Source organism: Phyllobates terribilis, unplaced genomic scaffold (assembly GCF_046119375.1).
Source record: "Phyllobates terribilis strain yellow unplaced genomic scaffold, ASM4611937v1 Scaffold_7__3_contigs__length_470593459, whole genome shotgun sequence".
NCBI classification, from domain to species: domain Eukaryota; kingdom Metazoa; phylum Chordata; class Amphibia; order Anura; family Dendrobatidae; genus Phyllobates; species Phyllobates terribilis.
The window spans coordinates 78,576,453-78,604,278 of NW_027362767.1; the positions used below are offsets into that span (position 1 = coordinate 78,576,453).

Consider the following 27,826-nt stretch of genomic DNA (forward strand, 5'->3'; position numbering starts at 1 on the left):
TGTGACAACCAGACCCCTGGGGTGTCACACTCCCCCCTAGTGAAATTTAGTACTCCGGGACTAAACACTTTTTAGAAAAATATAACAAGGTATATCAAAGAACAATAAAATACAATAAGGAAACACAATAAGATGGTCACGGATGTCCGCAACCGGGTGCAGTCTTTGAAGAAAAGCAAAGGTGTCCATTTCACCAACACAGGGAGACGTAACCAGGTAGGGGTCTGTCCTACCCCGAGTCCTTAACAGTCTCTAGTCCATCCTGGGTTACGCTCCAACTATATACAAAGGATTCCCGGTAAATCCACCGAAGACTCCTAAAAACAACTAGAAACACAAAATTACACACAAGCAACAATAAACAGGTAAACATTGTAAAACAACTTAAACATTTAGATCCTCCAACGTGCGGGTAACTGGCCTCTAGTGGCCCTAGTGGACCTACGGAGTTGACTGTCTGGCCCTGAACTACAGGGTGTAGGAGCTGTCAAGGGTAAACTGGGCAGCTGTCTACCGGCTCTTTGTCTCACTAGGGGTACGGCAGGCTCACTATAAGCAGAGGGTGGATTCTCCTGTTCCGCTTGGGTGGAGTCTTCTGCCTCCTGGACCGGCTGCTCTTCCAGCTCTACCCGTTGCTCCGTAGGTTCTTGGGATGATGGTTGGAGGAAGGTGAGTACGGGTACCACAACTGCACCATTGACTTGAGTCCAAGACCGAGGGAAGTCCCCGAGCACGGTACTAACCATATCTTCCCTTTCTTCCACGGGTCGATGGTCTTCCTGTTCCTCCTCAGGGTTCCTCAGTTGTTCGGGGCACTTCTTCAGGTGGTCCCGGGATACAATGGCTGTGGTTTCCCCTCCGTCTTTACTGATGGTACAGACCTTCGGGTTCTCGTGGCTTGAGGGCAGTACGGTGTATGGGTCCTTCTCCCACTGGTCGTCCAACTTGTGGAGCCGTCTCTTCCTCTTCAAGACCTGCTCTCCGGGTACCAGGGGAACAGCGGGAGCATACTGGTTGTAAGTCTTCTCTTGTCTTTCCCTAGCCTGACAGAGACTTCGCTCCACGCTCTCCTGTACTTTCCGGTACTGCTGCTGCCTCTCTGTGTCCCAGTCTGTTTCTGGTGAAGTGTCCTCGGGCGTCAGGACTCCCATTTCCAGGTCAACAGGTAACTTACCAGGTCTTGCCCTCATTAGGTAAGCCGGGGTACAGTTGGTGGAACCTACCGGGATGTGGTTGTATAGGTCCACCAGATCGGGCAACTTCTCAGGCCACAGACTGCGTTCTTCCAGGGGCAACGTTTTTAGAAGATCCATTACCACCTGGTTCATTTTCTCACAAAGTCCATTAGTTTGCGGATGGTAGGGTGTCGTCCTTATCTTCCGGCAGCCATACAGATTGCAGAATTCCTGGAAGACCTCCGCTTCAAAGGCAGGTCCCTGGTCCGTCAGCACTTGGTCCGGGTACCCGTGTGGACGGCAAAAGTGCTGCTGGAAGGCTCTAGCTGCTGTTCGAGCCGTTAAGTCCTTGACGGGGACGACAACCAGAAACCGGGAGTAATGATCCACGATGGTTAACGCGTAGACGTAGCCACTTCTGCTGGGGGTCAGTTTTACATGATCCAAGGCTACCAGTTCCAACGGTTGCCGGGTGACGATGGACTGCAGGGGAGTCTTCTGGCTGGCCCGGTCCTTCCTTCTCAGATTGCACGGGCCACAGTCTCTGCACCACTTCTCGATGGTTCCCCTCATGCCTACCCAGTGGAACCGCTCGCGCAGCAGGAACTCCAGCTTTTTCCACCCGAAGTGTCCAGCTCCGTCGTGGTATGCCTCCATCACCATGGCTGCGTCTCTTCGTGGCACCACTACTTGCCAGAGTAGTTCATGCGTCCTGGAGTTAACCATTCTGCGGCACAACTTCCCCTTGTAAAGGAACAGTCGACTCTTCTCTGCCCATAGTTGTTTGGCTTCCTCTGGAGCGTCTGATTCCAGGCTAGCCTCCGGGCGAGTCAGCATCTCCTTCACCAGTCGGACGGCAGGGTCGCTGTCTTGCGTTTCCGCCCAGTTGTAGTGAGGTAAGGGGTTCAACGTAGCAGCCTGCTTACTCCTTACCCGGTGGGAATACTGGATAGTCCCATGACGGTGGAACGCAGGGAGTTCAACTTCTTCCAGTCCCTCCGGATCTTCTCCTCCGTCCGGCAGGTTGGGCATCCTGGACAGGGCGTCCGCGTTGGTATTGGAGCGCCCTGCCCGGTATTTAATTGTGAACTCGTAGTTGGACAGACAGGCCATCCACCTCTGCTCCAGGGCACCGAGTCTTGCCGTGTCCAGGTGTGTCAGCGGGTTGTTATCCGTGTATACGGTGAACCGGGAAGAAGCGAGGTAATGCTTAAAGCGCTCGGTGACTGCCCATACCACGGCCAGGAACTCTAGCTTAAATGAGCTATAATTCTCGGGATTCCTTTCGGTGGGTCGCAGTTTTCGGCTGGCATAGGCGATTACTCGCTCTTTCCCCTGCTGAATCTGGGACAGTACGGCTCCTAGCCCGACGTTACTGGCGTCGGTGTAGAGGATGAAGGGCTGGCTATAGTCCGGATACGCCAAGATTTCATCCCCCGTGAGGGCCATCTTCAGCTGGCGGAAGGACTCTTCCTCTAGCTCTTCCCATTTGAAGGGCGGCTTCTGGTTCTTGGCCTTCCGGGACTGGCCTATCAGGAGGTCCTGCATAGGCGCCGCCTTTTTGGTGAAACCGGGAATAAACCTTCGGTAGTAGCCTACCAACCCTAGGAACTGCCGCACTTCTTTTACGCTGGAAGGGCTTGGCCATCCTTTGATTGCGGTGATCTTATCGGGGTCGGGAGCCACTCCGTCAGCGCTCACCACGTGTCCCAGGTATTGCACCTTTGGTTTCAGGAGGTGACACTTGGAGGGTTTCACCTTTAGGCCGTAACTCGCCAGAGCTTCGAACACCTCCGCCAGGTGTTTCAGGTGGTCCTCATAAGTTTTGGAGTATACGATGACATCGTCCAGGTACAACAGGACCGTCTCGAAGTTTCTGTGGCCCAGACAGCACTCCATTAATCGTTGGAAGGTTCCTGGGGCGTTGCAGAGTCCGAACGGCATGCAGGTGAACTCGCTAAGTCCCATCGGGGTGGTGAATGCGGTCTTCTCCCGGTCCGCCTCTGCTACAGGAACCTGCCAGTACCCGCTAGTGAGATCCAAGGTAGAGAAGAAGTTAGCAGATCTTAAAGCAGCCAATGACTCCTCTATCCTTGGTAAGGGGTACGCATCCTTGTGTGTGATACGGTTGATTTTCCGGTAATCTACACACATCCTCATGGTGTTGTCTTTCTTTTTGACTAAAACTAGTGGGGCTGCCCAGGGGCTACAGCTATCCCGGATTACCCCAGCCTCCTTCATGTCTCTAAGCATCCCCTTGGCGTGTTGGTAATGTGCAGGGGGTACGGGTCGATACCTCTCTTTTATGGGAGGATGATCTCCCGTGGGGATGCGGTGTTCTACCCCCTTGACTCGCCCGAAGTCTAACGGGTGTTTACTAAACACTCTCTCATACTCTTGAACCACCCGATAGACTCCTTGTTTCTGGTGTGAGGGAGTGGAGTCAGTACCCAGATGTAGTTGCTGACACCAGTCCTCCATGTCTTTCTTAGAGCCGTTACCTTCCTCCGGGTGAGATGGAGGCAAGGGTTCCACAGATTGTATAGAATTTTGATTAGTGGTATATAATTTGGCTAGCGTGGCATACCGGGGCAGGTACACTTCCCTCTCCCCGATATTTATTATGCGAACGGGCACCCTCCCATGGCGTACATTGACCACCCCCCGTGCTGTCAAAATGGTGGGCCTACTGTCTGAGTAAACTGGTTCTACCATTGCCTGGTAATCTCTACCTCTCAGACCAATAGCTGCCCGGCACCAAATCATCATTTCACTTTTTGGGGGCATGGCAATAGGAAAAGGGTCACACATTCTTACGCTACCAATCTCACCGCCGGAGAGTTCCACTTGTTGCCGTTGCATCAGTGCCCGGATCTCTTTCTGGAGCACCCGCTGCTCGCCGGAGCTGGCATTCTTGGCAACCTGCTGTAAAAGGAAAATCACCTCTGCAAGACAATTTTCAATTACATTAGTTCCTAGAGTTATTTTTGGGTGACTCTCATGTTTGTCAATATCTACAATGATCAGTCCCTGTGCGGCCAGTTCGACTCTACCAATTTTGATGGTCACCTCTTTAAATCCGATCTGTGGCACGGGCTGACCATTGCTGGCGATGATACTCAAGTCGTCGTCAGGGTAGCGGGTAATATCCGAGTCATTCCAGTACTGCTTGAAGAGCACGTACGGGATGGTGGTGACCTGTGACCCGGTGTCCAGTAGGGCACTCATGGGAATGCCATCCAGTACCACAGGCAAGACTGGACGTCCTCCCACATATCTGTCGCGCCAGTTCGATGGGCCTGGTGATCTTTTTCCTGGGGGTTGGCCCTCTACCCCAGGTTGTGCCCGTTTAAAGAACAGTACCTTTCCATATGTCCGGGTTGATTGCAGCGGCGGCAGATGGGTCGTCCGTCCTCGCTGTATCGGTCACTGGGTCTTCCTCTGGCCGGTGGGGTCCTCCTTGGTCGACGCCACGGGATGTCCTCCGGTCCGGATGCCAGCTGGATCTTCCCTGGAGTGGAAACCTGTAAAGACTGCACAGTTCGGGTTAGCGCAGCAACGCTTTTAGCTAGCTCTTGGACCTGATGGTGTAGGTCTGGAGCCGGGTCATTGTCCAAAGCCTGCGCATCAGCTCCCACAGGCCCTGCTGACAAGGGCGCCGCCTCCTGGTAGTAAGTGGTAGTGGGGCGTCTGTGGGTCACAACGCCACCTGGTGCCGGTTCTCGGAGCACCCGGATGGCTCTGTCCTTGAACTGTGCAAATTCTAGATGAGGGTCCTGTAAGGCCATTGCCCGCAACTGGGTGCGGTGGGCATTGCAATATAAACCCTCTATAAATTGTTCGGTCAACAGCCTGTCCTCGTTTCCCACTCCATTAGGGTCGGTCTGCTTAATGGCCCTCAGGGCCTCTTGTAGGTTGAGTGCATAGTCCCTTATACTCTCATGCGCTCGCTGCTTGCACCCGTAGAATCTAAGTTTAATCTCGGCTGAGGTGCGGGTATCAAAGGTGTCCTTCAGCCGGGTTAGTATCCCTGCGACAGTCTTCCTCCCAGGTGGCCAGGATTTTACTTCCCTTTTGGCTGCCCCAGTTAGTTGGGCCACCAGGATGCTCACTTTTTGCTCTTCTGTGAGGGGGTACACCTGGAAGAGGCTATCCAGCTTTTCTCTAAAGTCATGCAGGGTATGTGACTCCCCTGAGTACTGGGGTAGCCAAGCTGCTCCCGGGATATAGGGCATGGTGAAGGGCATAACTGCAACAGCGGTAGCGCTGGCGGGGGTTGAGGCAGTGGAGCTCTCCTCCGTATCCGACATCTTCCTCCCCCCTAGTGGACCGTGGCCTACCTTGCGATGATCCTGTTCCGTAGGCCGCGGCTCCGCAGTGGATCGTCAGGGTTGAGGACCTTCCGTCGCGCTCCTGTGACGTCGGCGTCTGCTGGGCTCCTTCCAGGACCTTACGCAACGTCCGGACGTGAGGCGGGGCTTCAGTTCTCGCGCGCTTTCGGAGTCCACGCCCCTCTTCTTCCCGCGCGGCGTCCTCAAGATGGCGTCCAATGGCGGGAAAACTCCACGGATGGCGGGAAGAAGGCTGAAGATGGCGCCGGATGGCGGGAATCTTCACCGATGGCGGGAATCTTCACCACTGGTAAGTTTGAACAGTCTTTGCTTTTCAGGCACGCAGTACCCGGTGGTTGCGGGCACGTGATCCTGCCGACTACGCCAAAGTTGACGCGCCCCTGGGCCTGTGTCGCGCTGCGTTGCGCACGCGGGAGCTTACCCGGAGCCGGATCTGTTTAGGGTTGTAGTCTCGTGGCGGTGACCCGGTCCGTGCCCAGGGAGTCAAACTGGACGGCAGTCTGTTAGCGGTAGAAAATGGTTGATGACTACGCCACCCGTTGAATGCAGCCAGGGGGCTGCTGCTGCAGGGCAGACCGCTGAGGCCGGTGGAAGGATGGTGCAGCGTGATAGTATAACCCCCAACGGGAGGGGTATGGCCTCAGGGCAGCCGACGTGGATGATGGGGGTAGCAGGAACCACTCAGAGACGGTATGGTAGCGTTCAGGGTCTTTACTGGTAACAACGATAGACCCTCCCGGAGTACTTGCTAGCGAACGGGGCCTGGTCAGTCCTTGAGCAGATGGGATCTCCCCTGGCCAGGCGTAGTTGTAGGCCTCCCAAGCTGACTGTACTCTTCTGGCTACCTTGCTAGAAGCTGATGTAAGTAGCCCACGTCCCTGAGTGTACCGTGTGGTGCTCACCCGTATGGCCGGTGACTCGGGGCCTTCTAATGGCTTCCGCTCCACGATGGCGGTGCTGGTCCCACGCGTGTGACCGGGCCTTCGGGCTTCTGGGCCAGGGGACCTGAAATCCCCTGCCTGACGGATTCTGCTGCTGGGTAGAAGTTAGTCCCCACAGCCTCGGACTCCGGGTCCGGTAAAGAATCTTCTTAGTCAGGGCGAGCTCTTTAGCTGCCAGCCCCTGACTCCTTGTGACTCTGCTGCTTCCTATGCTGCTCTTGTCTCTACTCTTCCTGGACTCACTAACCCTGCCTCAGCCCCGGGTTTATACAGGGGAAGTTCTTCCCCTCCCAAGGCTGGGCAGGAGGTGTGGCATGCACAGGATCCCTGACCAAAGGACCTCCCACCTGCTCTCAGACGTAATATCTCTATCACTGTGACAACCAGACCCCTGGGGTGTCACAGATGCACATGAGGGGGATGAGAGCTGCACATGGGGGGGATGAGAGATGCACATGGGGGGTGAGAGATGCACATGGGGGGGTGAGAGATGCACATCGGGGGGGTGAGAGATGCACATCGGGGGGATGAGAGCTGCACATGGGGGGGTGAAAGATGCACATGGGGGGTGAGAGATGCATATGGGGGGATGAGAGCTGCACATGGGGGGGATGAGAGATGCACATGGGGGGGATGAGAGATGCACATGGGGGGATGAGAGATGCACATGGGGGGATGAGAGATGCACATGGGGGGATGAGAGATGCACATGGGGGAATTGGGAGAGAATGAGCTGCACATGGGGGAATTGGGAGTAGGGGAGAATGAGCTGCACATAATGAATGTGGGGTGGGGGAGAGTAAATGATGATGGGGTGGGGAAAGCACGGACATGACATAATTAATTGGGGCAGGGGGTGCATGTAAATTATGAATCGGGGGAGCAGGAGGTATAGAGTAGGGGGCGCTGCGGATGCAGGAGTGTGACTGGTAACAAATTGGCGGAAAGAGTAGAAGTTCTAATTAATTTATATATTTATTAAGTGCCTATTTACAGTTAATGGGGGCACCGTGGTGGATTACAATTTATATTTGGAATGGTGGGTTGCATACTAACTAACTATATATTGATGGTAGATGCACGTCTGTATTCAGCTGTGTAATGTAGAAGTTGGGGAATGTGCTCTAGATAACTGTGTTATTTTATGCAGAGACGAGTCCTGGCTGGAAGTCTGTGCTGGATGAAGGAGAAAAGCGTAGCTGAAGGACTTCACCTAGAGACGTCACCGGTGAGTCAGTGTATTACATGTAGTGTTGAGCCACCCCCGTAGTGTTCGGGTTCAGTTCGGTTCGTCGAACACCGGGATGTTCGAGGAACTGTTCGTCGAACTGTTCGTCGAACACCTTAGAACACCGTCGAACACCGTTAAAACCAATGGCAGGCAAACAAAAACACATAGAAACACATAGAAAACACCTGCAAAGGTGTCCAAAAGCTGACAAACTGCTCAGAAGACACTCTCTTTAAAAAAGCCGGCCGGCAAATTTAGCAGCGGCATACACCGGAGCCCGACAATTTAGACAAGAAGGAATAGAGCATCACACATAGATTAGATAGATAGAAACATGTCAGTCACACATATAAGAAGCACAGTGACAGTGTTGGTTACTGCACTTGTCATTTAGTGTAAAGGATTTATTAAAAAAAATATTAGTGTTTTCATGCACCGTCTCTTTAAAAAAGCCGGCCGGCAATTCAGCAGCGGTACCCGACAATTTATAACAGAAAGAATAGAGCTTCACACATAGATTAGATAGATAGAAACATGTCAGTCACATATATAATAAGTACAGTGATAGTGTTGCTTACTGTACTTGTCATTTAGTGTAAAGGATTTATTTAAAAAAATATTAGTGTTTTCATGCACCGTCTCTTTAAAAAAGCCGGCCGGCAATTCAGCATCTGTACCCGACAATTTAGAACAGAAAGAATAGAGCTTCACACATAGATTAGATAGATAGAAACATGTCAGTCACATATATAATAAGTACAGTGATAGTGTTGCTTACTGTACTTGTCATTTAGTGTAAAGGATTTATTTAAAAAAATAATAGTGTTTTCATGCACTGTCTCTTTAAAAAAGCCGGCCGGCAATTCAGCAGCGGTACCCAACAATTTAGAACAGAAAGATAGAGCATCACACATAGATTAGATAGATAGAAACATGTCAGTCACATATATATGAAGTACAGTGATAGTGTTGGTTACTGTACTTGTCATTTAGTATTAAAATAAAGGATTTATTATTAAAAAAATTGGCGTGGGGTTCCCCTTAATTTTAGGCTCTAGCGGAGGTTAAGCAGACGGCTGGGGCAGATGTTTGAAGCCTGGGAAGGGGGTAATACCCACGGAGCTTCCCAGGCTACTAATATCAGCCCCCAGCTGAATACATAGCCTTTACTAGCTATTAAAATGGGGGACCCCCCAAAAAAAATGACGTGGGGTCCCCCCCTAATTTAATAGCTAGCAAAGGCTAGGCAGACAGCTGGGGGCTGATATTAATAGCCCAGGAAGGGAGCCATGAATATTGGCCCCCTCCCAGGCTAGAAACACCAGCCGTCAGCCGCCCCAGAAATGGCGCATTCATAGGATGCGCCAATTCTGGCACTTAGCCTCGCTCTTCCACGCTGCCCTGGTGCGGTGGCAGGGGGTAATAGGGTTGGGGTTGATGTCAGCTTATAATGCCAGCTGACATCAAGCCCAGGTTAGTAATAGAGAGGCGTCTATAAGACACCCCCATTACTATCCCCATAGTCAAAGTTAAAAAAAACACAAACACCCAGAATAAAGTCCTTTCATTGAAATAAAGACACAATCCTTTATTGTTCTAAATTAAACCATACTTACCATCACGCCCATTCCAGCTGAAGCCAACGATCTCCTGCAATAAAAGAAAAATAATAAAGCAACCTCATCCTTACCTTTCCATGGTTCCCACGACAGCTTCAGCTCTGCTACATCGAGATGACAGGCTGGACCGCAGCAGAACGCTGCCATCCAGCCTGTCATCCCGCAGACACTGAGAAGCGCAGGCTTGCTTGCGCTGCTCAGCGTCTCTCTGTGACGACATCCAGATGAGCCGAGTTCATGTCCAATGAACTCGGCTCACCTCATGCACGTCACTGACAGCATGGGAAAATTCTCACGCTGAAGCGCTGATTGCAGGAGAATTTTCCCACGCTGTCAGTGACGTGCAGGAGGTGAGCTGAGTTCATTGGACATGAGCTCACCTCATGCACATCACTGACAGCGTGGGAGAATTCTCCTGCACTCAGCACTTCAGCGTGAGAATTTTCCCACGCTGTCAGTGACGTGCATGAGGTGAGCCGAGTTCATTGGACATGACCTCGGCTCATCTGGATGCCGTCACAGCGAGACAGTGAGGAGCGCAAGCATGCCTGCGCTTCTCAGTGTCTGCGGGATGACAGACTGGATGGCAGCGTTCTGCTGCGGTCCAGCCAGTCATCTCGATGTAGCAGAGCTGAAGCTGTCGTGGGAACCATGGAAAGGTAAGGATGAGGTTGGTTTATTATTTTTCTTTTATTGCAGGAGATCGTTGGCTTCAGCTGGAATGGGCGTGATGGTAAGTATGGTTTAATTTAGAACAATAAAGAATTGTGTCTTTATTTCAATTAAAGGACTTTATTCTGGGTGTTGTGTTTTTTTTAAATACTTTACTAGAAATTCATGGCGGTCATGTCTAATACTGGCGTGACCCCATGAATTTTGGGCTTGGGGCCAGCTGATAATACCAAGCTGGCCCTAACCCCTTTATTACCCAGTGAGCCACCGCACCAGGGCCCTGGATGAGTTGGGTACAGCGCCAGAAGATGGCGCTTCTATGAACGCGCCATTTTCCGGGGTGGCTGCGGACTGCAATTTGTAGCGGGGGGGGGGCCCAGAAAGCTTGGGCCTCCCTGCGCTGCAGATTCCAGCCCCCAGCTGCCTAGTTGTACCTGGCTGGACACAAAAATAGGGCGAAGCCCCACGTACTTTTTTTTTAATTATTTCATGAAATTCATGAAATAATTAAGAAAAAAAGGGCTTCCCTATATTGTTGTGTCCGGCCAGGTACAAATAGGCAGCTGGTGGATGGGGGCAGCCCGTTCCTGCCTGCTGTACCTGGCTGGACACAAATATAGTGCGAAGCCCCACTTCAATTTTTTTAAATTATTTCAGGAAATTCATGAAATAATTTAAAAAAAATTGACGTGGGGCTTCGCACTATATTTGTGTCCAGCCAGGTACAGCAGGCAGGAACGGGCTGCCCCCAACCACCAGCTGCCTATTTGTACCTGGCCGGACACAACAATATAGGGAAGCCCTTTTTTTCTTAATTATTTCATGAAATAATTTAAAGAAAATTGACGTGGGGCTTCGCCCTGTTTTTGTGTCCAGCCAGGTACAACTAGGCAGCTGGGGGCTGGAATCCGCAGCGCAGGGAGGCCCAAGCTTTCTGGGCCACCCCCGCTGCAAATTGCAGTCCGCAGCCACCCCGGAAAATGGCGCGTTCATAGAAGCGCCATCTTCTGGCGCTGTACCCAACCCATCCAGGGCCCTGATGCGGTGGCTCACTGGGTAATAAAGGGGTTAGGGCCAGCTTGGCATTATCAGCTGGCCCTAAGCCCGAAATTCATGGGGTCACGCCAATATTAGACATGACCACCATGAATTTCTAGTAAAGTATTTAAAAAAAACACAACACCCAGAAAAAAGTCCTTTAATTGAAATAAACACACAATTCTTTATTGTTCTAAATTAAACCATACTTACCATCACGCCCATTCCAGCTGAAGCCAACGATCTCCTGAAATAAAAGAAAAATAATAAAGCAACATCATCCTTACCTTTCCATGGTTCCCATGACAGCTTCAGCTCTGCTACATCGAGATGACAGGCTGGACCGCAGCAGAACGCTGCCATCCAGCCTGTCATCCCGCAGACACTGAGAAGCGCAGGCTTGCTTGCGCTCCACAGTGTCTCTCTGTGAGGGCATCCAGATGAGCCGAGTTAATGTCCAATGAACTCGGCTCACCTCATGCACGTCACTGACAGCGTGGGAAAATTCTCCTGCACTCAGCGCTTCAGCGTGGGAGAATTCTCACATTGAAGCGCTGAGTGCAGGAAAATTCTCCCACGCTGTCAGTGACGTGCAGGAGGTGAGCTGAGTTCATTGGACATGAGCTCACCTTATGCACGTCACTGACAGCGTGGGAAAATTCTCCTGCACTCAGCGCTTCATTCTCACGCTGAAGCGCTGAGTGCAGGAGAATTCTCCCACGCTGTCAGTGACGTGCAGGAGGTGAGCTGAGTTCATTGGACATGAGCTCACCTTATGCACGTCACTGACAGCGTGGGAGAATTCTCCTGCACTCACCGCTTCAGCGTGAGAATTTTCCCACGCTGTCAGTGACGTGCATGAGGTGAGCCGAGTTCATTGGACATGAACTCGGTTCATCTGGATGTTGTCACAGAGAGACGCTGAGCAGCGCAAGCAAGCCTGCGCTTCTCAGTGTCTGCGGGATGAGAGGCTGGATGGCAGCGTTCTGCTGCGGTCCAGCCTGTCATCTCGATGTAGCAGAGCTGAAGCTGTCGTGGGAACCATGGAAAGGTAAGGATGAGGTTGCTTTATTATTTTTCTTTTATTGCAGGAGATCGTTGGCTTCAGCTGGAATGGGCGTGATGGTAAGTATGGTTTAATTTAGAACAATAAAGGATTGTGTCTTTATTTCAATTAAAGGACTTTATTCTGGGTGTTTGTGTTTTTTTTAACTTTGACTATGGGGTTAGTAATGGGGGTGTCTTATAGACGCCTCTCCATTACTAACCTGGGCTTGATGTCAGCTGGCATTATAAGCTGACATCAACCCCAACCCTATTACCCCCTGCCACCGCACCAGGGCAGCGTGGAAGAGCGAGGCTAAGTGCCAGAATTGGCGCATCCTATGAATGCGCCATTTCTGGGGCGGCTGACGGCTGGTGTTTCTAGCCTGGGAGGGGGCCAATATTCATGGCTCCCTTCCTGGGCTATTAATATCAGCCCCCAGCTGTCTGCCTAGCCTTTGCTAGCTATTAAATTAGGGGGGACCCCACGTCATTTTTTTTGGGGGGTCCCCCATTTTAATAGCTAGTAAAGGCTATGTATTCAGCTGGGGGCTGATATTAGTAGCCTGAGAAGCTCCGTGGGTATTACCCCCTTCCCAGGCTTCAAACATCTGCCCCAGCTGTCTGCTTAACCTCCGCTAGAGACTAAAATTACGGGGAACCCCACGCCAATTTTTTTAATAATAAATCCTTTATTTTAATACTAAATGACAAGTACAGTAACCAACACTATCACTGTACTTCATATATATGTGACTGACATGTTTCTATCTATCTAATCTATGTGTGAAGCTCTATTCTGTCTGTTATAAATTGTCGGGTACCGCTGCTGAATTGCCGGCCGGCTTTTTTAAAGAGACGGTGCATGAAAACAATAATATTTTTTTTGATAAATCCTTTACGCTAAATGACAAGTACAGTAAGCAGCACTTTCACTGTACTTCGTATATATGTGGCTGACATGTTTATATCTATCTAATCTATGTGTGAAGCTCTATTCTTTCGGTTCTAAATTGTCGGGTACAGGTGTATGCCGCTGCTGAATTGCCGGCTTTTCATGTTTCACTGTTGGCACTGTTCCCATCGATTTGGGCAATCACTGTAATGCCACAACCACCATGGCTGTGGCATTACAGTGAGTGGCAGACAATCCCTGCATGATTGGTGCTCTAAATAGCGCCAGACATGCAGGACACGCTTTTGGTGCACGAACAGTTATCGAACATAACCTCGAACAGCCGAATTTTTTGCAAATCGTTCGGGTTTGTCGAACAACTCGAACACCGCCCAAAACAGCTCGAATTTGAGATTGGCGAACAGTTCTAGTCGAACACCGCTCATCTCTAATTACATGTACACTTACACTACCGTATATTCCAGCGTATAAGACGACTTTTGAAGACTGAAAAATCTTCTGTCTAGTCTGGGGTCGTCTTATACGCCGGTAATGCTTTTAAACTTTCAGAAATTGACATGCGGGGATACTCTGGGGGTGTTAATAAGCTGCCGTGGCCGTATCCCTGCCATGTCGGAGTTAATATAAGGTGGAGGGAGTTAAAATACGGCGGCGGTAGGTCCAGACAGTCAGCGCTTCTGTGCTGAAACTGACACATCGCTGCGTATTCCCAGCTCCGGACACAGCGCAGGGCTTCTGTGCCGACAGCTTTCACTTGTCACAGAAGCGCTGCGCTGTGTCCGGAGCAGGGAAGTTCGCATCGCTTCTGTGACAATATATGAAAAGCCGGCAATTCAGCAGCGGCATAAGCCGGCACCCGACAATTTAGAATAGAAAGAATAGAGCTTCACACATAGATTAGATAGATAGAAACATGTCAGTCACATATATATGAAGTACAGTGACAGTATTGCTTACTGTACTTGTCATTTAGTGTAAAGGATTTATTAAAACAAATAATAGTGTTTTCATGCACCGTCTCTTTAAAAAAGCCGGCCGGCAATTCAGCAGCGGTACCCGACAATTTATAACAGACAGAATAGGGCTTCACACATAGATTAGATAGATAGAAACATGTCAGTCACATATATATGAAGTACAGTGATAGTGTTGGTTACTGTACTTGTCATTTAGTATTAAAATAAAGGATTTATTATTAAAAAAATTGGCGTGGGGTTCCCCTTAATTTTAGGCTCTAGCGGAGGTTAAGCAGACAGCTGGGGCAGATGTTTGAAGCCTGGGAAGGGGGTAATACCCACGGAGCTTCCCAGGCTACTAATATCAGCCCCCAGCTGAATACCTAGTCTTTACTAGCTATTAAAATGGGGGACCCCCCAAAAAAAATGACGTGGGGTCCCCCCTAATTTAATAGCTAGCAAAGGCTAGGCAGACAGCTGGGGGCTGATATTAATAGCCCAGGAAGGGAGCCATGAATATTGGCCCCCTCCCAGGCTAGAAACACCAGCCGTCAGCCGCCCCAGAAATGGCGCATCCATAGGATGCGCCAATTCTGGCACTTAGCCTCGCTCTTCCACGCTGCCCTGGTGCGGTGGCAGTGGGGTAATAGGGTTGGGGTTGATGTCAGCTTATAATGCCAGCTGACATCAAGCCCAGGTTAGTAATGGAGAGGCGTCTATAAGACACCCCCATTACTAACCCCATAGTCAAAGTTAAAAAAAACACAAACACCCAGAATAAAGTCCTTTAATTGAAATAAAGACACAATTCTTTATTGTTCTAAATTAAACCATACTTACCATCACGCCCATTCCAGCTGAAGCCAACGATCTCCTGCAATAAAAGAAAAATAATAAACCAACCTCATCCTTACCTCTCCATGGTTCCCAGGACAGCTTCAGCTCTGCTACATCGAGATGACAGGCTGGACCGCAGCAGAACGCTGCCATCCAGCCTGTCATCCCGCGGACACTGAGAAGCGCAGGCATGCTTGCGCTCCTCAGTGTCTCGCTGTGACGGCATCCAGATGAGCCGACAATGAACTCAGCTCACCTCCTGGACGTCCATCACTGACAGCGTGGGAAACTTCTACTGCGCATGCGGGGAGCAGGAGAATTTTCCCACGCTGTCAGTGACGTGCATGAGGTGAGCCGAGTTCATTGGACATGATCTCGGCTCATCTGGATGCCGTCACAGTCAGACACTGAGGAGCGCAAGCATGCCTGCACTTCTCAGTGTCTGCCGCATGGCAAGCTGAACGGCAGCGTTCTGCTGCGGTGCAGCCTGTCATGTGAATGTAGCAGAGCTGGACCGGTCCTGGGAACCATGGAAAGGTAAGGATGAGGTTGCTTTATTATTTTACTTTTATTGCAGGAGATCGTTGGCTTCAGCTGGAATGGGCGTGATGGTAAGTATGGTTTAATTTAGAACATTAAAAAATTGTGTCTTTATTTCAATTAAAGGACTTTATTCTGGGTGTTGTGTTTTTTTTAATTACTTTACTAGAAATTCATGGTGGTCATGTCTAATATTGGCGTGACCCCATGAATTTCGGGCTTAGGGCCAGCTGATAATGCCAAGCTGGCCCTAACCCCTTTATTACCCAGTGAGCCACCGCACCAGGGCCCTGGATGAGTTGGGTACAGCGCCAGAAGATGGCGCTTCTATGAACGCGCCATTTTCCGGGGTGGCTGCGGACTGCAATTTGCAGCGGGGGGGGCCCAGAAAGCTTGGGTCTCCCTGCGCTGCAGATTCCAGCCCCCAGCTGCCTAGTTGTACCTGGCTGGACACAAAAATAGGGCGAAGCCCCACATCTTTTTTTTTTAATTATTTCATGAAATAATTAAAAAAAAAAAGGGCTTCCCTATATTGTTGTGTCCGGCCAGGTACAAATAGGCAGCTGGTGGTTGGGGGCAGCCCGTTCCTGCCTGCTGTACCTGGCTGGACACAAAAATATGGCGAAGCCCACGTCAACATTTTTGGGAAAAATTAATTACAAAATTAATAATAATTTAGGGACTGCATCTTTATTAACCCCTCAATTGTCATTTAGTGTTAAAATAAAGGATTTTTTAAAAAGAAAATTGGCGTGGGATCCACCATCATTATAGTCTCTAGCGGAGGTTAAGCAGACGGCTGGGGCAGATGTTTGAAGTCTGGGAAGGGGGTAATACCCACGGAGCTTCCCAGGCTACTAATATCAGCCCCCAGCTGAATACCTAGCCTTTACTAGCTATTAGAATGGGGGACCCCCCCAAAAAATGACGTGGGGTCCCCCCTATTTTAATATGTTTATGAGTGACAGTTTTCCTGCTATATACCTGCATGTCATAAGAATTTAAATTAAAAAAGGACCATGTTAAATTCAAATCTGTTTTTTTTTAATTTTTACCGGTGTTTGGTATGCGTTGGAAAAGGGGTAGTCTTATACGGTGAATATATCCTAAACTCTATATTTTAACAGGAAAGTAGGGGGGTCGTCTTATACACCAGGTCGTCTTATACGCCGGAATATACGGTATATACTATGTACCGGGCTCCTGTGTATAATGTCACTGGTGATCACTGTATTACCTGTACACTGACACTATATACAGAGATCCTGTGTATAATGTCACTGGTGATCACTGTATTACCTGTACACTGACACTATATACAGAGCTCCTGTGTATAATGTCACTGGTGATCACTAGATTACATGGACACTTACATTATAAGCTGTATACCATGTATAGAGCACCACTTATGGTAATATTAGTATTGTGTTCTTTTATTAATGATCAGTATTGTAGTATTCGGTGACAATGTGGTGGTAATATGTGGTCTGGTCATGGTGTGGCGGTTTTTGTCCCTTCTGTGAGGTATTATTCGGTCACTATGTTGTGGTAATATGTGGTCTGGTCATGGTGTGGCAGTTTTTGTCCCTTCTGTGTGGTATTATTTGGTTACTATGTTGTGGTGTAGCACCCCGAGGGCTCGGCTGCTACAAGGGTATTGCACCTCGAACCAGAGGTGTGATATTCCACTCCCGGGTAAGGATGGAGTGTGGACTAGGGCTCGTTAGGCTGCATGCACCACACACACCCCATTTCCGAGGGACAGCTCAACGGTGCTCCCACAGAAGTGCAGGCACGACAGCTTCTGTCCCTGGCTGGAGTGGGGAGGGGAAAGAAAACCCAGTGGTGTAGGAGCAGATAGGGGTGGGTCTCTGGGCATAGGTAGGAGCCCATTGGTTGCTAGTCACCTGGGCTCGGGTGTTAGAGGGAGGTATAAAAGGTGGGCACCATCTTAAGACAGGGGTCAGTCAGTTCAGAGAGGAGTGCAGTCCGAGGAGAAGTGACAGGGAGCAGAGCTGCTCCAGGGGCTCTGCTCCACGGGCAGGCCTTGTCAGGAGGCCGGAGCAAGAGAGAGAGAGGAGAAGGAAACAAGGAACAGGAACACAGAGAAAGGCCCAGAGACACGAAGGCAGAAGGAACCCCAAAGGCCCAGGAGATTGCGGGTGAAGGGTTGGCAGAGCAGGGTACCGGAACCCAAATTGGTGGAGGTAACAGATTCCTCAGCCAAAGACCGGAGGTTGTGACCACATCTTGGTGCGACCCCTCACTACATCCACCAGGAAAGCATACCACATAGGGTCAGGGAAACTGGAGATAGGTTTCGCCAAGAGAAGGCCCGAGGAAGCTGGACAAAGGTGAGTCACTGGTGAGGATGGCCAGAGAAGGGAAGAGAAGGGAGCCCTGTGCCACCCTCTGGAATTGCCTGGGAGTTGGTCGAGCCCCTTGCCTGGTGAACGCAGCACGGCTCAGGCGGTCCTTCATGTGCACAAGTGACCTGGATGAGAACTGTGAGTAAAGGATTGGAAACTGCAACCACACGTCTCTGTGTTTCATCGCCGCACCAGCACCATTAGTACTAGGACGCTCACAGCATCACTCCCACCGTCCACACTAGCTGCCCTGAGGCAGTGCTTCTCCCGTGGGGAGTTATCCCATACTTGGCTGCGCATACAACATCAGCCTCAGCGGTCTGCAGCGCAGCGGCGGTCCCCACTGACCGCAATCCACGGGTGGCGTAGTCGGACACTTATTACAACACTAAGACTGCCACTGGTTTGACCACCCTGAGCCACGGACCGGGTCGCCGCCACACGGAGACTGCAACCCCCAGCATCACACAAGAGGCCCGGCTCCGGGTGCCCCACGCGGCCCAGGGGGCGAGTCAGTGGTAATATGTGGTCTGGTCATGGTGTGGCAGTATTCCCTGTATGTGGTATTATTGGTCATTTTAAAAAAATGTATATGACACATTCCCTTAAAGAAAACTAAATAAAAATATATCTAAAAAGAGTATTGGATATTTTAAGAAAATTTTAATAGGTTAGAGTAGGGCCCCGCCAGAAGAGTCTACCTTATCATGGTGGCGGCTTTAAAAATCTTTTGGCCAAAGCAAAAGCTGATGGCTATGTATGTGATCTGGTGTTCACTGGGAACTGGTAATGTGTGATTACTGAGGACGTGGTGCAGAAGTGGACTTTTTCCAAGAGTGGGCGGTGGGACTGTAGAAAGTTTGAGGGATGGAGGCGGAGCCTGGGCGGAGTCTCAAGGGGGCCCGAAAATTTTGCCAGTATGGGGCCCCAAAATTCCTAGTGGCAACCCTGGCCTCCAGCACCGCATGGCTAATTATTTACCTATTTAAATTAGCCATATGGATCGCTGCAAAGCCGAGGAGCAAGTAGGAGAGCAGCGTTGTGGGAGTGGGTCCTGAGAGATAAATGCGACTGTGCGAGCGCAGATGCAGAGGAGCCAGCCCTGAGGTGATAAAATTTTGAGACAGAGTTGTATGATTTATTAAGTACCTAAATGCTGTGAACATGGTAAACATACAATATGATCAATTTACTTAGAATGGCACCTGGACCCAAAAAAAGCGGCGCTCAAAAGCGCAAACAAAGGAAAGAAGAGTTGGCACAGACAGCTAAACTTCCAAAAATGAGTTCATTTCTTAAGCAATCTGACAAAGAACACAGTGAGATAGCACTCCCCTGTAGCAGCACTTCTGCAGACTGTGGCCAGATTAGTGCCCATCAGGGTGACGAGAATGAAAACTTGCCAAGTGTAAGTGCTGAAGTTACACCTGAGGACACTACTCATACAGAGAGCTCAGAGTCTGCAGTAAATAAAGGATCCTGTGCAGCAGTTATTATACAGAGAGAAGAACATTCTATAGGAGATCAGGAAGAAATTGATGTTGAAGGCCTTGCTACAGATGCCAAAGAATTTCCAACAGACCGTGGCAACTTCCCACCAGATATTACTGACAGCCGAACGAAGAGATTAATCATTTCTCAGGGGTCTTGTCGGCCATTTATAAAATTTCCACGAGATAAAAAACAGGGCGGACGTTGTTTCTCACAGATATATTACAACCAAAAATCACAAGCCGGAGTATTGATCCCACGTTCATGGTTGTGTTATTCGCCAATGCTAGATTGTGCCTACTGTGAACCATGCTGGCTTTTTGCCGATCGGAACTGTGGTGCTTACAATTCAGCATGGGTAAATGGTGTGAGAAATTGGTCTCACCTAACACAAGCAGTGCATTCTCATGAAAGCTCCATACAGCACATTAATGCGTGCATGATGATGCAGCATTGGCACAGTCATGGTACTGTAGATGAAGAAAACGAGAGGGAAATTAGAAAACAAAAAAACTTCTGGAGGCAAGTTCTTGACAGAGTGATTATTGTCACATTAACACTGGCAATGGCTAAGCTTCCCTTTAGAGGTCACAAAGAAGTAATAGGCGAAGGAAACTGTGGTGTTTTTTTGTCCCTGATTCAGTTGCTAGCAAAGTATGACTCTACACTGCACCAGTTATTGGAAATGCCAAAGGGGTCAGTTCGTTATCTGAGCCACAGAATTCAGGATGAGATTATTGCTTTATTGTCCTAGAAGATAGAGCTTGAAATTTTTAGTGAAATCAAGAGAGCTACATTTTTTTCAATAATCATGGATACTACACAAGACATCTCAAGAACTGACCAACTTAGTCAGATTTTTCGTTATGTAACTGTTGAAACGAATAAACAGAATACCGTTACAGTGTTAAAGATCAATGTAGTTTTCCTTGGATTTCATCCAATAACCGATCAAACAGCTGCAAACCTTGAGAAAGAAATTGTTCAAAGTATTGCTAATAAGGGCCTTGACATAAGTAGATGTCGCGGACAAGGGTATGATGGGGCCGCAAACATGAGCGGCATATATACGGGTGTTCAAGCCAGAATTTCAAAAAGGGAGCCTAGTGCGCAGTACACACATTGTGCTGCTCACAACTTAAACCTTGCTTTAAATGATTCTGTAAGATTCATCCCAGAACTAATCAAGTTTTATATCATTGAAAAATTGTATCAGTTTTTTGGTAACACGCTGGGCTTTGCTGTCAGAGATATCATCTGCGTCTAAAATGGATAACATTACTCTGAAGAGATTGTGTCCAACTAGATGGTCTTCAAGGAATGATTCCATCATGGCACTGAGGTATCGCTATACAGATATCCTGAAGGCACTGACAAAAATTATCTTGAAGTCAGACAAAAATTCCAGTGATGTCAATGATGCCTCTAGCTTAAAGAAAAACATCAGCACTTTTCAATTTGTGATGACAGTTGTCCTGCAGTCTAGGATTCTAGATATTGTTGGACCAATTTCAAAGTGTTTGCAAGCTAAAGACATAAATCTTGAAAAAGCAGCACAATTACTTCAGAATGCAGTTGAAGTTCTTCAAGAGTTCAGACTCTACCAGGATACAAAAAACAGCGCCATACAATTGTCTGAGAAGTGGGGAATAGAAGTTGCATTTGAAAGAAAAAGAAATAAACGTGTAAAGAGACAGTACGATGAATTGTGTGAAGATGAACGGCTCTGTTATGCGGAGAAGTATTTCCAAGTTAACATCTTTAATGCCTGCTTGGACACAGTTACCATGCAATTAAAACAAAGATTTCAGAGTCTTCATACAAAAGTGCAAAAATTCAGAGCAATCCTTCCCAGCTCTCTACAGTCCGCATCTCATGAAGAACTGCATAAAGATGGAGAGAACCTTGTGAATCTTTTCCAAAAAGACTTTTCACCGGCTCTTCCTACACAGCTAGTTTCATTCAGAGCTTGCTTAAAATCAAAAATTGCACACATGACCACCGTAGAAGAAATTGCCAAGCTATTGATCGTTGAAAACAGTGTGCTAGTTCCAAGTTTTCCAGAAGTGTGTACAGCATATATTTTGTTTTTGTCCTTGCCAGTAACAGTGGCTACCGCAGAACGCTCATTCTCAAAACTAAAGTTAATTAAAAACTACCTCAGGTCTACAATGGGACGAGAAAGGCTAAGTGGACTGGCTATGTTGTCCATAGAAAATGAATGTGCCAGAATGATAGACTTAAATAAAATTATTGACGAATTTGCAGAAAAGAAGGCCAGAAGAATGGATTTTAAGTAAATTGGTCAAACTGACGCGCCCAGGGGAATGATGGGGGGAAGGCGACTCGGCGCCCGGGCCTTGTTGATGGTGTTGGGGGATGCCGCGGTGGCCGGCTCCCGGGCCCGTACCCTGGGGTCACTCTTAAAAGCAAGGAATGGGGGAAGGTTATATGGGATAGGGAAATGTTCGTGACGCCACTCGTGGTATCTGGTGAGAATCACCAGCGCTGCTGCAGTCCTCTAAGGCCGGTGTTCTGACAGCTTAGTTGGTGCTGCTCCCCACAGGTGGAGCGGGGCCTCAGTGCAGTGTAGTGGGAGAGTGAAGAATAGAGCGTTGGCGGGTGCAGAGCCGCGGAGGAAAGAACAGAGGCAGTAGTTGAAGTCATCCAAGTCTTTTACTCACGGTAGTGTTTTCTCAGCTCAGAGCTTCTCTCTCTGCTGTCACACGGCGAGCTGCGGCCGCCAGGGTGGGGTTCAGCACACTCCAGGTTGTTCAGGCACGCTTGACAGGACCCCCGCTCTAAAGTGTTCCTCTCCTACTGTACTTCTCCCGCCTCGTGTCCCCCACTGTGTACCGTACGGGTACTGCGATGTCCTTGATGGGTAGCTTATAGCTCCCGGACCGACTGGGTGCCCTTCCTGGTTACTAGTGGTGAGAACTTGGCGCAAGGCCGGGTCCCTCTGGATAAACTCAGATTAGGGAATACAGGTGGCGACTCCGCTCCGTCCGTATCCCCCTGGGATCCACATAAGCCTCCGGACTTTTCCGACAGAGACGTGAAGTGCAAAGTCAGATAATCGGGGATCGGTACCCCCTCTTGCAGCAGGGTCTCTCTGGCTGAGCCGAAATAAGGTATGCAGGTGGCGACTCCGCTCCGTCTGCATCCCCTGAGATCCTTTTGCCTGTGGAGCCTATCTCCTCTGCTCCCCTCCTGGGCCTTCTTAGTTGGACTCTGACTGGGGACAGAGCCGGTTATAACTCTGCCCCAATCCCCCGTCTCGAGGCCTGAGACCAGGAACCGTGGACCCTGAAGAGGCTGCAGCCTTGTGCTGACCTGCCGTCCCAAAGACCCACGACTAAAGACCCGGTTATTAATATGGCCTCCAGTTATATATGGTTCTATTAAGTGCTAAAGTAAAGTGCTTCCTCCACCCTCACTCACTACATGGTTCCCCCTAACTTTGGTTCCCCCCCAACTCCTCCATTCCGGGACGGGGCAGCACTATGGTGCATTAGGGCCCCTTCAGAACTGGAGTGGTGTAGTGTTGAGTGTGTGGTTGGGGTCCTGTGTGGCACTCCATCCTTACCTTGGAGAGGAGATACCACACCTCATTCTGAGGTGCAGTACCCCTGTGGCGACTGAACCCTCAGGGGCGCCACAAAACCTCAATAGGATTTTGCTGTTTGAAATATCTTTTTCACTGAACAGTTCTAAAATTCCAACATGTGTATGGCTGACTAATGCTTTGTTATCTTGATTTCATTTGGTAAAATGGTTTTTAATATTTTTCAAAAAAATGTTACACAGTATTGATTACAAATTATTCTTATTAAAGGAATTGTCGGAGACTAGTTTATTATTTTCATGCTTGCCTGTATTGTTTGAAGTTTTGAATCTGCAATAAACCGCATTTCTTTAACGGAATCCGACTCACTGGATTTAATCTTTTTCTTTGTCTACGCCCGGAAGCAGGGCTTGTCCGTGCAAACCCGACCCATTGGAGCCAGGAACCTCATTGTCGGTGAGTTGTTTCCATACTGTCCCTCTCCCTTCCTGCAATTATTTTCTTATAGGCCTAACAACTAAAGGCGCCATCACACTTAGCGATGCTGCAACGATCCCGACAACGATACGACCTGTCAGGGATCGTTGCTGCGTCGCTATGTGGTCGCTGGTGAGCTGTCAAACAGGCAGGCTCACCAACGATCAGGGGAGCAGCGACATCGTGGAAAGAATCTTTCCACGATGTCCTGCTCCGGTTACCAGCCTGCTGAAGCAGGAGCAGGCTGGTAACCATGATAAACATCAGGTTACTAGGGGCACACGCGCACCTAGTAACCCGCTGTTTATCATGGTTACCACTCTGCTACGGTGAGCGGGAGGTTACCGCTCACTTTAGCAGGCTCGTAACCATGATAAACAGCGGGTTACTAGGTGCGCGTGTGCCCCTAGTAACCCGCTGTTTATCATGGTTACCAGCCTGATCGCTGCTCCCGCTGGTCACACACAGCGATATGTGCGGACCAGCGGGAGGGCAACGACCAAAAAAAGGTCCAGGACATTCTGCAGCGATCAGCGACCTCACAGCAGGGGCCTGATCGCTGCAAAGTGTCACACATAGCGACATCGCTGGTGAGGTCGATGTTGCGTCACCAAAACCGTGACACTGCAGCGATCTCGCTATGTGAGACGGGGGCTTTACAGACAGGTAGTTTCTAACTACCTGCCAGTTCTGCCCAGATCTAGATCTCTGCTCAGAGTGGTCAATGACTGCTCCTGTGGCTTTCTCTGACATCACATCAACATTACAGCAGCTTCTTTTCCGCTTTGCTTTGTTGATGGAGCGTGACTGCTGATGTCATGCTGATTAACAGACAGGTCCCCACTACATAACTGTGTGGAGACAGCTGTTAAACAGCATGATGTTGGCAGTTACTCCCCTTCAACAGAGCAGCCTAGAAGATTAAGAGCTGTCTGTTGACATGAAGCAGCAGAATCACTGGCTGGAGAGGTTTGTGACTGACCCATGCAAGTGATAGGTGTTAGGAGGGCGGTTGCAGACAACTTTATTATAATGGAACGCAACCGACCCCGGGGTCCGCAATGCAGCCTGGTGGACTGCTGCCGAACACTTTCCAGGTGAAAAGGAAAGCAACCAACTTAAATGATAAACCCTTCCGTGTTACTGCACACTGGAAAGGGTATAGCAATACGCACTATCTCCGTTAGTTTTTCTCCGCCTATCTCTCGTGCTGCTATCTGTAGTCCTGTTACAGCACAGGGACTACAATGGCGAAGCTAGGATGCGTGTGTGACTACGCCGACGGGTACACGTGCCTCCAGCCGGCGTGCTACTGGACTGCAGGGTATTACTCCATGTGGCTGACAGGCGATAGCCGTGGACAGGGCGTCTGCAGGCTGCTCGGGGTGTTAGGCGACCCCTATGGCAGAGCCAGACTGCAAGACGGAGCTACCTGCCTATTTCCACTACACCTGCCTATGGAAGCTACGTGGAACACAGTCGTCCACACTTCAGCATCACTGCTCAATGATCAGAACGCGCCGCCATGTTTGTGAGCGGGCCTTTTAAAGACTAAGCCCTGCCCACCGACGCGCCATTGGTGACGCCACCCGTGGACCAATCAGGCAGTGCCAGGTCACCAGGTCAGGGGGGTGCCAAACCACCAATCACGATCCGCGAGGTCACGGGCATGCTCAGTGCGGCGAATCTTGGACTTAGACTCTAAAAGCCCTGTCTCCCTCCGCAACCTACGCTTAACATTGCTAGGCACAAATACCCAGGAGACAATCTGTACATCTCGTGGACCAGCTAGGCGTTGGGGCTGATGATGATGCTGAGCAGCATCAGCCCTGGCTGGGCTGAAATGGGAGACCACAGAAGGCTCTGGACCCATTTCAAATCCAGCAACAGAATGACACCTAACAGTAGGTAGAACGGGCAGGTAGGTAACAACTATCTTCCTATGATCATATTAAAAAATTAAACAACTTTACTATTTAGATTTGATAGTTGCGTTCTAAATAAATATTACAATCTATATGTTTACATAACTTTGTTGCCCCATGAAGGGCGGGGGGGGGGGCTCACTACAGTCTGTGTCCACCCCTGGTACAGATTATCATCCCACAGAAAGACATCCTGCTCAAGAAGCCATATGTGGTGCATCTTAAGGCTATGTTCACACATCAAGTTTTTTGATGCATTTTTTTTGCAAATTTTCAGCTGTGTTTTGCAGTACCAGCAAAGTCTATGAGATTCCAGAAATCTAATGCACACATCATAGTTTTTTTTGTTTAGGATTTTGTCCTTTGCATGTTTTTTTTGCAAAATAGAGCATGTCACTTCTTTCAGCGTTTTTTCAGCATTTTTTCACCCTATGGAGGTAATGGGAAGTGAAATAAATGCTGAAAAAAAAGCAGGTGTCAAGTTTTTTCAGCGTTTTTTTGTGCCAAAACCACAATGAGATTTTTTTTCTGCACTGAACATTATGTAAATGCATATAAAAGACAAAAGGAGAGTGGAAAAAAAAACGCTGAAAAAACGCACCAAAAAATAAGCAAAAATGCAAGAAAAATCCTTAACAACCTCCTGGCAGGAGATCAGGTTTTGCTGCAGTTTTGCTGCAGAAAAAAAAAACGCTGAAAAAAGCATGATGTGTGAACATAGCTTAAAAGTACCATTATGAGTATTTTTTTTCACTTAGTGATCTGCCTCAACCAGTGATTGGATAAGAAGGTATTTCTGGACATTTCCGGTGTGTCGAGATGGGGCCAGAAAAAAGAGACCAGCGAGGAACAGGTAAGTGCCGGTACGGAAGCTTCAGGGGATCGGTGATGGCATTACTTGTTTTAGCGTGCGTCTTTGAAAGAATAACATTAAACAATGGATTCCCCAGTAGTGCAAAATTCATGGTCTATTCTTGGGATAGCCCTTAGAATTCTTGATCTAATATTAAATTAGTGGGGGTCTGACCCTAGGCATCCACACAAGTGTTATTACTTATAGCCCCCAGATCTGTACATTTGGTAGCAGTTGTGTCTGTTATTATAATAATAATAATTTTTTATTTCTATAGCGCCAACATATTCCACAGTACTTTACATATTCGAGCTCAGTTACACTCATTTGAATGGGAAAGAGCTACTCTAAGATGTAACAAAGTGCATCCATCTCCTATGTTTTCAGCAGACCGTCAGAAGTACCAAGAGTTGGGCACCAACAGGATAAGCCATAGGGCTCGCTCACACGAGCGTATAACTCGGATGAGGGCTATGCAATGTTTTATCAGAAAGCACTCGGCCTAATGTTATATTATAGTGCAGTGCAGATCTGCATTTTTTTTTTCATAGTAATTCGACATGAGAAAAAATTGGCAGCATTCAGTGAGTGGCTCCGCAAATAAGATAACATGCAACCATACAAGTCTATGAATGCATGTAAAAAAATCGGACTGCACTCAAATGCCATCCGAGTGCAGTCCGATTTGCGCAAACACAGACAATGGAGAAGATGGAGAGATTAAGTTCTCCATCTTCTCCGCACCTGTGAAACAATTCTCTCATGCGAGAGACAGTAAAGCGACACTCAGCTCAAACTCTGATCAGAGTGTCATTACCATAATCAATCAGATTCTCTTGGAAGAGAGAATCATCGCTCGTGTGACCCCCGGCCGTACATTTGATATTTACAAGAAAAGAGAAAAAAATATTTAAAAGATTATCAGATCACAAATAATGGTTATCTCACAATCACTGGATGCAAAAAAACCCTGTATATTTGTATCACATATTTAAGCTATATAAACAGAACAACAGGAAAACACAGAAACCAAACATAATGGATGAGTTACTAAATAGAGAGATGGATTTCTAAGAAAATAAACAGCTGAAAAAAAAGGGGAAAAGAGAAAAAAACAATTCACAACCTCTTTATTTTCTTCAGAAATTCAATCCTAACCGGCATCTAAACAAAGCTGGTAAAAATACCAGAGAGAGAACAAAGGAACATTCCGACCTGTCAGAATAAAATCCATGGAAGAACCATGAAATAAGTCACTGGGAAGTAAACACCAGTCAGACTTTGGTCTGGATTTGGAAAAAGTGGTGTGGCAATAAAAAAAAAGTCATGTTAAGAACCTGCGTTCTTAACATGTAGGGGCGATTCCTGGTCTTCTAGTTATACTTTTTACCCTTGAATAGATAAGCTTCCACCACTGATAAATGGGTCAAGTTGATTTAGTCAAGAATTGTCTTCACAATAGCACACTCTTAAAAGAGTTTTGCGTTTTACCTCTGATTCCAGGCGCAGTTTGTATTAAAAACAATATATAAAAATTGTGCTTTACATACACTTCTTGCCCAGTGCAGAGTCTTCTTCACAGCTCCCAGTGTCTGCAGCGTTGATCTCGTGTTGACAGTGCTGCAGCCAATCAATAGACTCAGCAGTTCATGCCATTAACTTGGGGCAGAGCCGTTGCGCTCACTGATTGGCAGCAGTGCTGCTGTCGTGAGATCAGCGATGCAGACAATAACAGACACAGAAAGCAACAGTGGAGACTTAGTGTTGGACCTGGGGAGGGTGATTAAGGCACAATGCATCAAAGGGATCCATAACTGGAGAA

The 27,826-nt window shown here is 48.5% G+C and overlaps 1 protein-coding gene across 2 annotated transcripts in view; it reads right to left on the reverse strand.

Annotated features, from left to right (window-relative positions):
• Window positions 1-27,826, reverse strand: part of SPTBN5 (spectrin beta, non-erythrocytic 5) — a 466,593-nt gene that overhangs the window by 348,060 nt on the left and 90,707 nt on the right. The window lies entirely within an intron of this gene.